This window comes from Phaethon aethereus (assembly GCF_964289735.1).
Source record: "Phaethon aethereus genome assembly, chromosome: 9".
Classification (NCBI taxonomy): Eukaryota; Metazoa; Chordata; class Aves; order Phaethontiformes; family Phaethontidae; genus Phaethon; species Phaethon aethereus.
Genome location: NC_138585.1, coordinates 14,330,417 through 14,346,240, shown reverse-complemented (window position 1 = coordinate 14,346,240; position 15,824 = coordinate 14,330,417).

Here is a 15,824-nt window from a genome sequence, read left to right as displayed (position 1 = left end):
GCCATAGTCTAACCTCACTTTCATGAATTTAACTGGAAATTAGTTCAGTTGGACACATCCCTGCTAAACGTGCATGAAAAGGACCTTGACAAAGCAAAAAAAGCAAGCTGCAGAGCGTAAAACAACAACATTCTTGGGAAATATTTTTGTCTGTACACATGGAAATGTTTAGGCATCAGAGATAAGATATCTGCTTTAAATTCAGTGCCCAGATTCTGCTGTATTACACCCATGGAAGTCTGGATGTTTAAATTCAATGTTTTGCTTTTTTACTTGGTAGACCATGACTGAAACAATATTATTTTTACCAACTTAATTGGTAAAACAACAGGTATTTCAAACACTGGGACTATGCAGGTCCGGTTTTAGACAGAGGCTTTTTGCTACTAATTTATCTCTTCTTCTTACTTATATTTCTCTGCACTTCTCAGCTTCCAACCCTGCAATCAGATCTGCTGGGAAGCGGTGAAGGAGCAGTAGAGAGAGACCGTACTTTGATCCCCTGCCGCCTGAAACATCACAGCTACCTGAAATCCTTACATTTTCTGTGAATTATTTAAAACATTTTCTCAAAAAATACATATTTTGATGTGGAAATGTTGCTGTAGTGCTTCATGGAAATAGCAGAGGAGGTGTCCCAAGGCCTTATGCTATATTCTGCAGCCAGTATGTATATCAACACCTGTGATGTTCTGTGACTAAGGGCTCCAGCCATGCAGTGCAGCAGCTCAGCTGCTGGTTTGGTGCAAATGTCATCAGAAGATCTGGTCCAAGAGCGTGGCAAGACAGAAAAAAATCAAAAAATTAAATATACAAAAAGGTTTAATATAAAATCTATTTTTTATATATAAATACTATTTTTTCTATAAAACCCCATAATATTCCTACCTTGAGATGTTTCATAGGGAAAGAGGAAGTTAATTCCCTGCTGTTTTTAGCTGATTTTTACTACTATGCAACAGAGTGCTTGTAGAAGGTCGGTGAATTTTTTCCTTTTCTTTTGCTGCCAGAGATTCTCCTACCTAAGCAAAGTTGCCCCTTGGTTTGTTCCTTGTATGTTGCTCACATTTGACTTTGCCTTCTCACTGGAAGGCTTACAAGAGGACACATGAAGTTTAAGATTTTGCTTGTCTCTGATTCATACATAGTTTATAATTACATATTTTGCTTTCTTTATGCTGCCTTTGACCCAGCTATTTTCTGAATTAGATAAATTGCTGGAACTTCTCACGTGTTTGAAGAAACTGGTAATCGCTATTCACTCCAGGAAAACAAGAACAGGTTGTGATGTTATAAATAACTCCCCCTCACTGAATAATAAGCTTCTGGAGCTTGAACTGAGAGTTTGGTCAGGGCTAAATAATAGAAATAAAATCCAGTAAGGTTGTCAGTCATATCCCAGTACCCTTGAGATGCAGAAACTTTCCCCTTTCCCTCTGACCTTTTTAAGGTCTTTGGATTGATGCTTCAGCATGTGCTAATGGAAAGCCCTGTTCTTCACGAGTGATCTATGTGGAGCAAGCCACATATGAGAGAGACAGACCATTCTTACGTTTAGCAGGGATGAAAAGTATCCTTGAGAGTTTTATGCAATCCCAGAATGCGCCTTCCAAATGATGGTAAATGTAGAGGTGTTTAAGATTAAAGGAGAGGTCTTTTTTTTATTATTACTTGCTTTACTGGCAGTTAACATTTGATTTGAACTTGGAAGTGCAGAGTTGAATTTGTTAGAGAGATTCAACATACTTTTAGTAAATAACACAGGAAAATAATTTACTAATGGAACATATATTATTTGGATTTTAATTTTTAAAATTATTTATTTATGTTTAAAATGTACAGCTCGTGATATATAGGCAAGGGCTGTTATATGCTTAGTGGCAGTGTAATTTGTAGGTGAGGGGTTTGTCTAACAGTACTGCTGGAAGAACACCTAGGCGTAAGGGAAAAAAATCTTCTCCTTAGCCTACCGCCGTTCTCTGATTTCCATTTTGAATGAAAAGTCTGGTAAGGATTCATTGGTCCTGCAGTGCAGAACTTCATGATATTTTATAGAGGAGTGGATTTATAGACTTTCTAAGACTTTTTACAGATGGAAGGCCCTCAGATGTCTTCAAGGTGAGTTGCTGTTCATACTTTTATCCTGGCATGGTTATAGGGATGTGTCTGTTGGGATGGAGATATTTCCAAAACCATAAACCCTCTGCACTAATAAATGAAGCATGGAGCAGTATTGCCTAATATTTCAGGCTCTTGAGCTCATAGGGCACAGGGCAAAGCCATGCAGATTTGCTAGCTTAAGTCTTGATGCAAGCTTGCTGCAGGTTTTTCTGCAGATTCAGGGTGACTGTTAACACGCCTGCTGAAACTGCTATAGGAAAGATTGCTGTAATATGCTCTGCATTTCCATTTTATGGTCTGGCAGAAGTGAGACAACTACTCTGACTTAGAGCTTTCCTACCAGTAAAATGAGGATATCTGAGCTGAAAAAATGCTGTTTGTGAAAGCCAACATTTTATGTAAGATTTGGCATCAAGGTATCAGCAGGTTCATGGAAAAGCAATGGTTCAAATTGGGTGGCAAAGCAGTTCAGCCAATATACTGAACAGAAAAGTTAGAAACAATCTTTAAAAACTGAAGCTGCTGAGTTCCAGATGGATTTTCTTTATCCCCTGGCTGATCAGATGTAAAACAGATAAAAAATTTGGGAGGCTTGATAAGAAGTGGGAAGCTAGGTTGAGAATAAGAGGTGATAGGGAGACTGAGATTAGAAAAGTCTCATGCTGACTCTACTGCACTATCAGCAGACTTTCAATTCATTAGTGGATGCAGTTCTGTCTAAAAAAATGTGGTTGTCATTAGTAAAGGTTTTATATTTGCATGCTCAGATACCCTGCAAGGTGTGTGTGCTCACATTTACTTATTGTATGTCTCAGTATTATTTAAATGAATACTCCCTTAAGCTGCCAGAACAGATTAAAAGCAGGGAAAAAAATGTAATTTACAGACCTCCAGGATCTTCAGTGTACACAAAAAATTGGTCTTATATCTATTTCCCTTGATATTGCTGATTAACGAATGCATTGAAATCAGGAGCTATGTAATGCACTTTGCCAGGGGAACCCGAAGTTTGTGCTTCAGAACTGGGTTTGCTCCTTGCTTTCTCAGGCATCACGCTGTGCTATCCTGTTCACAAGCATGTCAAGTCCCACCTTAGGTTTGTTTAGCCTGGTGCTCCCACTGCTCCTGTTGGAAAACTGTTTCTGATCATCACTCTTCTGATGGTTGGAAAATGCCTTTAATTTATAACTTTTAATTTGTTCATGATAAGCTGATACTCAATTATTCATGTACCAGCATTATCCCTTAACTTTAGAAGCGCTTCATTTTCCTTTCTGTGATGTATTTATGAGGAATAATCCTATCTCATCTTAGATTTTATTTTTTTAGACTAAGTAAACCAAAGCATTTGCTGGATTAAGCAAGCCCTTTTTTGTAAGACAAGACTGCATTCCTCACTGTCTTGCTCTGTGCTGTTTTCAGTCTCAACTTTTTCTTCTAACTCTGGCTAACCAAACTAGCATTTCAGAGGAGGAACCACTAGAGACTTTGCTTACTAGCATCAGTGCTTTCCTAACTCTTGACAGCACTTCATGTCACACATTGTAGCCTTGCAGCATTGCAGTGGCTTTCCCATGATGGCATTGCAGCAGAAGCTTATGATCAGCTTGGTTTTGAGCACAACTGAAACAAGTATGTTTCTGCAGAGCAACAGCATCTTGATCCGCTGATCGAGAACATGTAGGGCTGAGTGGTTTAGTCTATCTTGTACTGTAATCTTTTCTCTGGTTAACTGACACTTTGCATAGTTTATGACTTCAAAAGGCCACTTGTCACTTTGTAACTTCCATTTTAAAATCACATGGACAGACAAAAGAAATTTCCTTTAAAAAACCCATCAGGTTTCGGCTTGAGAATTTAAATGCAAAAATGCCAAAATGTTCAAAATTACTGATACCAAGTAAGAGCAATGGGCCTGCAGTACTCCCTTTATCAAATACCTATTTAAAGGCATGTATATATTTCTTTATGAAATGGGAAAAAATATAATACTTGTAGGGAAAATGTTTGTTTGTGGGTTTGGTGATTTTTTTTTTCAGATTTACATTCTCAGCCTCAAAGTTCATGAAACAAAAGTCACTAGTTTGGCTTACTGGAAATAATTCTGGATCAAGTTAAGAATTTTATGCAAAACAAAAGGTGAGAGAACAATCTTTTCCTCAACTTTCTCCTTCATTGCATTCCAAGATATGACCCTAACATCCAAAATAGTTAAAACTGTGATCTTTCTGATTGTCGTATTTCACTAAATTCTGATGGAATGGTGGGTGGGAGGTCGATCACTTTGTTACAAGGAAGATTCATCACATTTTACAGGGAAGCTGCTTGAAAGAAAATCTATTTATTTTCAACCATTTTGTAGCGCTTATGCTTTGAAGCTCATTCTTGTCTTTTCATAGCTGCAACAGAAAGGAAATACCTGCTTGCGCATTCTTCTCACTCACCTACTAGGCAACCAAATCCTGGTTTAGTGATTGCACCCTGCTGCAGATGCACAGGAATGTGTAGTGGGGCTGTTCACTTAAATGGCTGTTTTACTGCTGCTTCTTCTCTGGGACCAAAGAACCACAGAAAATATTGGGAAGACAGATTGGAAGTCAGAGGCATCCCAGACCTACTAACAGCAGCAAAATGAAAACTGGAGACCTTGAATGATAATAAAACAACTGAGTTGGTAAAAACTCAACTGATGGAGCTCTCATGCGGAACATATTGTGTCTACAATGTTACAGGTCATTTCCTTTGCCTTTCTCTATAAACATGTTTTTCAAATTGGTTTCAAGTTAGTCCAGCTGCTTCAAGCACAGTATATTGAAAGCATATTAATATGACAGATAACTAGCAGCTGTTGTTGGAAAATTGACAAAACAAAGGGTAGATGTTGCTTCAGAGGATGAACTTGTGCTTTCAGGCATAGCATCTTCCTCGATATTTTGCTTCTCTATGAATTTTTCATTGCAAAGGCTGGGCCAGTGACACTAAGAGGTCACATTCTTTCCAGACACAGCTCTAGCAAACATAGCCATGCCTTATAAGAATCAGAGAAGCTGATGGACTCATTGTTCAAGGCAGTGAATGACAGAGAAAAGATGTTCTTGATCTCTCTGCAGTTGTGCTCTCTGTTAAAGAAGATACTGTCAGCTGTTAACCCTGTCCCTGATTTATTCCTAGTATTTCTCTATTGAAGATTTGGTGATAACGTATGTAGCAATAGACGTGCTCCTGATGAAAGGCTGTGTTCCAGAGGTGATCTAATCCATTTAACCATGTCCCACCTCTTATCTTTTCAATTCAGACTTTGTTTTACTCCCCCCACCCCCTCCCAATACAGTTCGGTTAAAACACAGGAAAGCTACACTTTTAATGACTAAAAGAAATATAGTTTTCCTTTCTAACCATGGACTTCTATTGTTTCTTTTCTAAAACACTGCATTCTTGGCCTGAGAAGGAGAAAAACACCACAATCCCTTTAACTGGCAACATTACATTCTTATTTTGTATTTAAATCTATCAAGACACATACTGCTTCAAGTTTATTGCTGTTATGATCCTACAAGTTCCACACAATTGACATTGCCTGTAGCTGTCAAATAACGTACAGCTTCCTTAATAATAGAGAATAAACATACACGTACTTTGATCTACTTCACTGCTTCAAAGTTTAAAATGTACTCTGAGAGCTTTTAATGGGATTTCAGAAAAGCAGTTATTGAGAAGAGTAATTATGAAAATAGTAATTTTCTCACTGATGTTATTTTTCTGTAATTGAGAGTTAGGCAGTAAGGGCATTATGTTTCTTTATATTTTTTTCCCCATGTTGTAATCTACAAGGACTTTTGATTTATACCATTTTTCTTTTATAATTTAGTCTGCCCTGAGGAACTGCAGTCAGGCAGAAGGCTAGGAGACTAGAAGAATGTGGACAGCTATGGAAGCATATATAAGCAACCTGACAAGCACAAAGCATTAAAAAAAAAATAAATCTGCATTTCAAATAGACTTGCACCAGGAGTTCTCAAGCATGTTTCTGGGCTAGGCCACATGGTTAGAGAAAGGTTGCCTTGTGTAGTCTGTTTCTGCCCATTCAGAAATTGTGCTGACCTTCATTACTTCCATAATTTTCTAGCAGCAGCAATTACTTACATGGAAAAAGGGTTTAATGTATGTTGTACTACTTTCAATGCAGCTTAGCATATGGAAGCTTGGAGGAAACAGTCTGCTTCCTAGGAACCACGTTTTGAGAAGTGCTGACTTAGGCCACAATCCCATGCAGTCACAAGGATGCAACTGTGTGGAGCTCTTTGCAGATCATTACAGGGGCTATATAAAGTTACAAGTTGATTTGTTTAGGTTGCTTTAATACTATTTCAGGTACTTACTAACTTTTTTCCCCATTTGTCCAAGTTGTACATTAATAAAATAGCTGTTTAAGGTTTATGCTCCTTTAGTAAAAATGTAATCGGTTTGTTATGAAGTAGCCTAGTGCTGAGAAAAAAAATTTGTTTGTTTAAAAAGAAAAATTGAAGTTCTTTAAATAACAGAAGTGAAACATTTTATTTACTCTTTTTTGTCTTAGTTGGTGTTTTTAACTCTTGAACAGGTCCTGAAAGGAGTAATTTCTGATTTGTTTGCCAGCTAGACCAAGTTTTAAAGCTAGGGGAGAGAAAGGCGTTATAGTTTACACGTAGGGTCAAATAACTGATAGATTTTGTAATCTAAGAATGTTCTTTATTGCAAATCCACAAGGGTTGAAGAATTTTATACTTTTTGCAGGTCTCGAGCATCAATGTCTCCACGGTTTTACAAGCTCTGCAGGGAAAATGATGAACCTTGTAAAGCACATCTGTTCACAATACAAACGGTTCATCATAAATATGTCACCATGACTCATACCTCTCTCAGAATGTACAAATAACAGCATAACACAGTCTCTCCTGCCATCTTCGTTCTGTATATCCTGCTATCTGAGTTTGTAAGCTGTTTCATGGGAGAGACTGCAAGTTCTGGAAGAGTCAAAGGTAGTTTAAGAGTATCGATCTTAATGATTTCCTGTGAAACAACACCTATTAGAGGAATACCATCCCAAAGTACAAGAAGCCAAAAAACATCTCAAGTTGTGCTGAAGCTCTGCCAAGGCCTTTTATTCCTTAATTATTCCAAGCTTATCACAGTGTGTATTTGTCAACTATAAATTAATGTCAGTATCATGAACTGCGACCTTAGCACAAGGCCAACGCTGTTTCTAATGAACGGCAGAGTTTGCCTGCTGTTATAAACTGCAGCAAGAGTTGAGAAATCTGAAGCTGATGTCTAATAAGTGAATTAATCGATCAGTTTGCCCTTTGCTTCAGAAGTAGCCTCTAAACCGATAGAAAAGTGCTCACAAGTTAGCTAGTCCATCGCTTTGATCCGAAGCTAGATAACCTCTGTCATTCCCGATAGCCGTCCAAACTACCTGTTCTTAAAATTTCCCAGTACTACAGATGCCAAAATTTCCCCTCATAGGTGTTGCAAGAAGAAACGATAACATTTTGAAAAAAAATTTGTTTATGAATGGGTACAATTGGTTGAACTTTGAAACATGGAAGCTTAGTCTGGTTTCCAGTCTAAAGGGCCAAGAAGAAAATGGCAAAGGAGTGTAGCTACAAGTTCAAAGCTGTAAAACTCCTGTTTGACCTGCCTGCTAAGGAGTTTTATCACTAGGCCAAACCAAACTGTGCTGCACATTTCTTCCCTGCCTGTTTTTTAATGCTTGTCATGTGGACTGTCTAGGTTTGGGAGAAACCTTCAGTTAATCTTAAATCACCTCAAATCTCCAACTGAACTCAGACTTGCTCCCAGGTGAGACTGAGTCTTAAAAAGCAGCTAGATGCTAAAACATGGCTGAAATTATTTCGCCAATCCTAACTAAAGCACTCCCTCATTATGACTTCTGAAGTGTGACTTATGTAGGATGCAACGCTGGTGTTAGGTAGGCTTGTGTGGGAAGCCTTTATATCCCAGTGTCCGCTACAGCCAGCCCTCAGCCCCAGCGCTACCAGACTAATTTCAAACCTCTCAGCTTTTTTCTTCCAGGATTGGGCCTGGTGAGGGGCACCAGGGTCAGACACGGCCTACGACAGCAGGCAGGCCTGTGGAAGCAGATACAGGTTGGGGCCAGCCTAGGCTGGGGCAGGACTGGAGACCAGTGTCCTTCGGTGTCACTGGGGCTGGGACAGACAGCCCCAGGCTGGGCTGAAATGGGGTTCTGGGCCAAGGGTAGGGCGGAGAGGTCCCAGGTGGTGCTCATCAGGGTCGTTAAGGCCCATAAGTGCCCTCAGGGCTCTGAGAGGCTCCTTGGGACCTGGGCTGCAGCCTGGGGTGGAGCCTTGTCAGGTGTGGTGTGGGAGAGTGCAGCACCCTGGGTGCTTCTCCCCTCTCTGGTGGGGCACCACTCTTTGGGCTGGGGTCTCTGGGGGGCCTGTGCTGGATGGAAAACAAACTCTTAGTGCTGTGGCGAGTGAAAGACTGATGGAAGTGCCTTCAACTGAGGCCTTGCACCAGCCTGCAGGACGAATGCTACAGCCTCGCCGGCTACTGGCCACCCCGCAGCGAGAGGACAGTGCTGCTCTCTGGGGTAAGCTGATGACTTGATGGGCTTTGAGATGACAGAATTGCAAAGAGCTCCTTTGCCGTTTGTGCTAGCTGATAAATTTAGCAAACAGTCCCATTTCATGTTTTATTGGTCAGTGTCCTGATGAAAGCGTGAACGTGATATCCGTGCGCTGTGTGTGACACGGGGAACGTGAGCTCTGCCAGCCGTGAAGCTACACTGTCGCTGGGTTTGTCTGTCCATCTGTAAGAACTTATATCGTGAGGATTATGCTTGTTGGGCCAGGAAAGAAAGTAGGCAGCCAAATCCTGATCTCAGTTGCACGTGTGCAGCTCCCAAGGCAGGAGGGCTGTGTCCTGGCTCAGCGCGTGGCCTAATGAGGTCTTGCATGATTGCAAATAATGTGGATGGTGCACTGGAGAGCAAGCGAACAACTGTTCCTTGTTTTGCTGTGCTCTCTGCACTGCAGCATCTGTTTTGCTTCATCATTTTTAAAAGAAAACCACAAATATTTTTCACTAGGGAGCTGATAAATAACGGTGCTTAGATTTTAAAAAAGTTTTAGAGGGGATAAAAGTGATTTTTCTGGTGTATAAAGTGCTTATGTTTGGATTTGAGCATTAATTCACAGACTGTCTCTTATTGTTTTGTTCCCAGCTTGGGAAATCCTATGGAGTATTCTTCCTCAGGAAATCACATGGGGTGATGTCTTAGCTTGATTTATTTTTATTTGTGTATCTAACTTTGCACAGAATTGCCTTTCGCAGCAGCATTTTTTAATGGGGATTTGTATTTTTTGGAAAATTCAGCAAATGGGGAGTATTTAACAATTTGTCAATGAAACTTTAAATGAAATTTGTTGTGACTCTGTGGATGTACTTGATACTGGGTTGATGGGTGTGATGTAGTAAACTAAGTAGCTATTTTGAAGGGCTGTGATCAAAAGATTATTTTATGTTTTTTCAGTCTTAAAACAGCTGCCTGAGAGCAATTTGTATTTTAGCAAATGGCAGACTACATGTATAAACAGAAGCGGGGTTAGCCTGAAACTAGTCTCAGTACCTCTCTAATACTTTTTATTTCTGTAATACTTTCTGACCTCGCTTCTAAGTGCATGTTTTAAGTGGTAGATGACAATTCTTGTAGAGAAGTAGTTTTAGCCCTTCTGTCTTTCCTATTCCTGAGATGACAGAAAAGGTTTAAAAACTTATATCTGTCAAAAAAGGTATTTAAACTGTGGTGGGGTCTAGGAAAAGAGAAATCTTCAAGGTTCATGTTATGACTTCAAAGTTATGACTGGGTAGGACCTGAGGTAAGTTCAGATACTTCTTTAATAAGAAATTATCTTTTTATATACATAGTTTTCTAATGGCTCAAATATATACTGTCTTGTTTCTGAAGTAAATGTCAGTTTATTGTATTGTTTATCCAGCGTCATAAATTTACAAATGAATTTACAAAGCAAATGGATGCACTTGTCTGCCTTGTCTGCATAACGTTTCATTTTAAGATGAACATAACAAGGAGGTCAACAACAAAGCAGGGGAAAGAGAGTACACATGAATTGGAAGAGGACAGAGAAATCCTAGAACACTCTGCTCTGGTGGGGCTCTCTCCCTATCAACTCCTTACAACTCTGTGCTCTCACTTGGAAGAGCAGAACAGGCAAACCCTGCCTCTTCTAGAAATTGGTGGCATAAGCACAGGAGGGTGGTCACCCCTTCTTTTGGATAGAGAAAGTGGCCTGCAATACCTATCTGTTTGACAGACATATCTGCTTCATTGGTTGGGTTGGAGACTGCTGCATCTTCACCTTGCTTTATGGTTACATGCTGATGGTGGGCTCTGAAGTGGTTGGAGTAAGCAAGCTATTGTCTGCCTAAAGTTTTGAGCAATTTTTTTTTAAGTGATAGGGTTAGGATTGGACCTTTCAAAGTTTACTGAAATAATGTGATTAAATCAAAACCAAGATTCTAACAACATTAGAGAATACCAAGACAGTGGGCCTTGTTTGGGGAACAACAGTAACAAAAAGGGTTATACCTAAATAAAGATAAGAGTAGATTAATTGGAAGAGGCATGTGGAGAACAAAAACAGACCACGAGATATGTGCTTTTTCTAAGTGAGAAAACAATTGTAATAAATGCACCCCCTCCATACACATGCACACTCCCTGTCCCCAAAACAAACAAACAAAAAACAACAGAACACCACCACCACCACCACCCCCACGACCCCCCGCCATTTCACTGACGATTTCTCAATATCGCTTTTCTGCATTAAGCAGTTAAAGCAGTATTGCCACCTAGTTGCTTCAGGGATTTTTTTCTGATTGTTCAAGTATGTTGGTGACTGGAAAAGTACATGATCCATGTGATGATGGGTCTGAAACATGGTGCCTGCTATGAAGAATTGGAGAAGTTCTCTGCTCTAGGCAAGGCTTTTTGTATGACCTTTAAAATGAAAAACCTTTTACATTTGAGTAGAAGTAATTTTTAGCTACAATGAGAAAGGTGTATCAGGATGTAGACAAAGATACAAACCTTGTTGAAGTGCCTGAAAGACTTTGTGTAGACTTGACTTTATTACAATACTGACTTTTCTTTTTATAACACTTATCTTTCTGCCAATATTTCTGACTGAATTTATTAAAATTGTTTCACATCTCTTTTTCTCCAATAATTCCTTCACTGTAATTGGATTGTATATTTTCCATTGTTGTGCAGCATAATGTAAATACTAGGTACTGAAGTGCATATTATTACTTTAAAAACTCTGGGTGACAGGAATTAATTGCAATTATAAATTATCATCACATACGTCCCCTATAGTGGGAGCTTCAGTGAAATGCCGGCACTGGGTAATTAGGTGGTGCTAATCTGTGTGTTCAATTTTGGATAGTCCAAAGAAGATTTGATGTTTTCTGTCTTGAAATAAACAAAACCAGCTTCCGAGCTGTCAGAAAATAACAGTAGTTCTTAAGGGCTAATCATTACCAGCCTTTGTCATGGGGTGGTAATTGTTTCATGAATTCTGCTTCAATCAGGGAAAAATATGCTTAAGTGCCAATAAAAGTTTTTATGCTGCTATGATTTCCTCCTGCCTCATCTTCCTCCTCCCAATTTATGGCTTTATTCCACTCTCTCTGTTACTAAGCAACACTGTACATGGTTTTAATGCAAATGACTTCAAACTCTGGTAGTGAGGCAGAATAACATCAGGTTAATTTCCTGATTAATATATGCCACAAAGAAGTGCTGCGCACTACAAAAACCCAGGAAGATGGCTGTGAAGCTGCCTCATAACATAAGGAAATAAAGTATTTATTTTTTTTGTATTTTCTAGATTGCCTTGTCTGTATTTAAAACAACCTTTCCGAGCAGATGGATCAAACGCTTGGTTCCGTCATTTTGACTTGATCTGTTCTGTGTTGATCCGCCCAGCTGACTGCACACTCTATGCATGATGGTGCAAGAAGTTTTCATGTGCTTGCATGCTATTATTTTCATCTCTATAGAAGAGGAGATAAAATGATTGTTCAGATGCTATTTTTGCTCCATTTCTAAAATTAATGTCAGCATGTGAGGTTTTTTTTAGAACTGAGTCTTTTCATTCAAACCAATGGTAAAATTCCAACTGACATCAGTGTGAACAGGATTCAGCCAGCCTTCGTGCTTGTTTGATAAATTTCTTTTGCACGCCACAGTGCTACTCCCCATATTCTTAGAGCTCTTCAATATTGTACATTGCAGGTGATGACATATTTTTTCTTTTTCTATAATCTTAAAAATGCAAAGTCTCACTTAACAGGCTAGCAGTTATAATCTTATCCATACAGCAATATCATTTTAGATGGACACCCCCCCCCCCCCCCGATTTCAGTACTGCACTACAGAAATCTTATGAGCGATGTTTAGACTGCAGTGTTTGCTTGCAGGAACAGCTGCAAACATTGGTTTTATGGCCAATGTTTGCAGAACTTCTTTGACTTTACTTCTCTAAATCAATGGCAACACTTGCTATTACAAGGTGGAATTTGAAAGTCAAAATGTAGAATGGCAAAGGATTTAAAGTGTACTTAAGTGCATGTTTGGAACTTGTAATACCTGAAGATTTATACCTTTCACAGAATCACTAGGTTGGAAAGGACCTTCAAGATCATCAAGTCCAACCATTAATCCAGCGCCACCATGTCACCTAAACCGTGTCCTGAAGCGCCACATCCACACATTTTTTGAACACTTCCAGAGATGGCGACTCCACCACCTCCCTGGGCAGCCTGTTCCAATGCCTGACCACTCTCTTGGTGAAGAAATTTTTCCTAATATCCAATCTAAACCTCCCCTGGCACAACTTGAGGCCATTTCCTCTTGTCCTATCACTAGTTACTTGGGAGAAGAGACCGACATCCTCGTTGCCACAACCCCCTTTCAGGTAGTTGTAGAGAGCGATAAGGTCTCCTCTCAGCCTTCAAACAGCTTGAAGTAATACTGAGCCTCCAGACAACTTCTGCCTTTTACATAAGCTCTCTGTTTGAAATCTACCCATTTTCGATGTGATGAAAGTAATAGCATGTAATGCAGCTCTAGGAACCACCTCTGCATTGACTTGTCTTCAAATGTTTCTTGTTCTGTGTATTTTTTTATTTTTTCTCTCTTAAAAGTATTTTATCTCCTGTTACTTAGAGGGTCCCTGAAGGAGAAAGAAATACTGAAATGACTGCCAGCAAAATCCTGTGAAATACAGAGTCAGCAGAATGAGTAGTAGACCAGAAATGTAGCTTAAATTTAAAAGTTATGTCTGAATCGTGATTTAAAGCTTGTGCATAAGAATGTTAGGTTTTTTCAAATTTGGTAGATACCTCTTGAGAGAATTGCACCATGCTTTTGGGAAATCAAATATTTTCCAAATTTAAAGCGTATAGAGAAAGCCTTAGATTCCTCTGTTTTCTGTGAAAAAATGTTAACTGTGAAAACAATGTGGGATTAACACAGTTATGGAGCACATCCTTAGTATTGCCCATGTGATTTTTCTCCACTGTTGTAGTCAACTTACAACTGTGCATGAAATACTCTCTGGGGGTTAGGAGAAGAACATATAGTATAAAACCCAAAAGTTAAATGTACACAATCTTAATTAAATTCAAGGTTTTGCCAAATAAAAACAAGCCATAGTGTATTTTAGTTCATATTTGCAGCGTGCAGTGGCACATATATATGTGCTGGATGGCTGTCAATATTATATATAATCAGTAAATGTAATACTGCAGGCATTGCAGGTATTTCATTGTAGGTGAAATTTAGGGATATCCCTATCTACAGTAATATTTTTTCATGATGTTAATGCCTCCATGGCTGTATTGGTCCAGAGGAGTAAACTTTATCTGCAGTAAGTGAAAGTGGATTCCATTAATGTGTGCTGAGCACAGTAATATTCTGTGCAAGTTTGAATGTCAGGGGTGATGATCTGCTTGTTGCCGGAAGTTATGGATCTTTGCAGTGTCAATCATCTTCTGTGACATAGGCAGATCATTGATCAAATGATATGGCAGGAGAGATAAAGGCATGTTCTGTCATGGAATAACCTTGTCAAAATATTTGAATTTACTTGGCAGAAAATTTTGCCTTTAAACAGCTCCAAGATAAGCAGTGAAGTGTAAGGAAAATTTTATCTTGCATGTAAAGTTTGCAGTCTTTTTTTGTGCTGGAGGTAAGAGGTCAAAATTGGAATATGCCTTTAGATGTTTGGGGTTTTTTAATGTACTGTATACTTTTCTAGTGTCTTGACAGTATTGCGATTCAGCTCCACATTTAAACCTAGCGTGTACTTGTGGGTCACAGTAATGAATGCTGATGTTTTGGCACTGATCTGTCAAGCTCTTGAAACACATTTGATATGCTCACTACTGGTGAGTCCCACAAGAAAACTGACATTAGATGCTTAAAGAGACCATAGGTAAAAGAATTGTAGGAGCATATCCCTTGGTAGAATATTATCTAGACTTGAGCAATAAGTACAATGTATTTTTCCAACAAACATTTAAAGTTTAATTAACAGGATATTGAGTCACAAACCTTGTTGATCAAAACAAAACTATGTGCAACTTCAGAATTTCTGGGGTATAAGCTGTACACGTAACATACATTTTCATTTTGAATCCAGTGTTCTCGCCAGACTCTGTACTTTGTTCTGCTACCTGTGTCGGAGTTAAAGGTAAAAACAGTTACTTGTAGGTTTGAGAAACAACACTTGGAAGAAACAAACTAACTATAGGGTGTGAAGATTAAGTTAAACCAATACTTGTTTTAATTTATTTCGGATTGTTTAATATTTTCAGTATTTCAAAATACGATCATTTTGATGCACATATTTCTGTGGAAAATGTTTACATTTTTTGCACAGTTATGTTATGCAGAAACCTGTCTAAAATATGATAATACTTTCAGAAAGAGAGCAGTGCATATCCGCTGTCTAGTCTCATGTAAAAATTACAGATGACAGTATAGCAAGCTATTCAAGAGTACCAGAAATAAAATTTTGCTGGATTTAACATGTATACACTACACTATATAGTACAGTCTAGTATAGAATGTAAAGTACGCCTTTCTGCATGCTTCTTTACATTTCTATCTACAGTACTCATGACAAAACACAGGTTCAACATTACCAATTTTCTAGTAGGTGAAATTACATCTCATGCATGTTTATTTATGACCTCCCTTTGAAAGGTATCCTGCAAATCACATACATTCCCTTACTTTATAGGTGCTCTTATACAGAAAGAGGGCTTTGGGTCTGCAAACTTTTATCATGCTTGTAAGTTTTTTTTTTTTTTTCAGTGCAAAATTGAATCCTTATAAAAGTTTAAAAAAGCTACTTAAATTAATAGAAACTTGTTAAAACAAACTTATTTTAGATCCCTTAGTATTTCATAGCTGTTCAGCAAAATTAAAGGTATGTAGCACTAATACAATATATATTATATTTTTGTGAAATTTTTTTTTGGTTTGGTTTCTGGTTGGGGTTTTTTTGGTGTATTTTTACATCATATGGTAGACTAAGCATGAGGAGGAGTTCAGGCTAGGTAGGCTAAGCTCATGTAAGTCTATA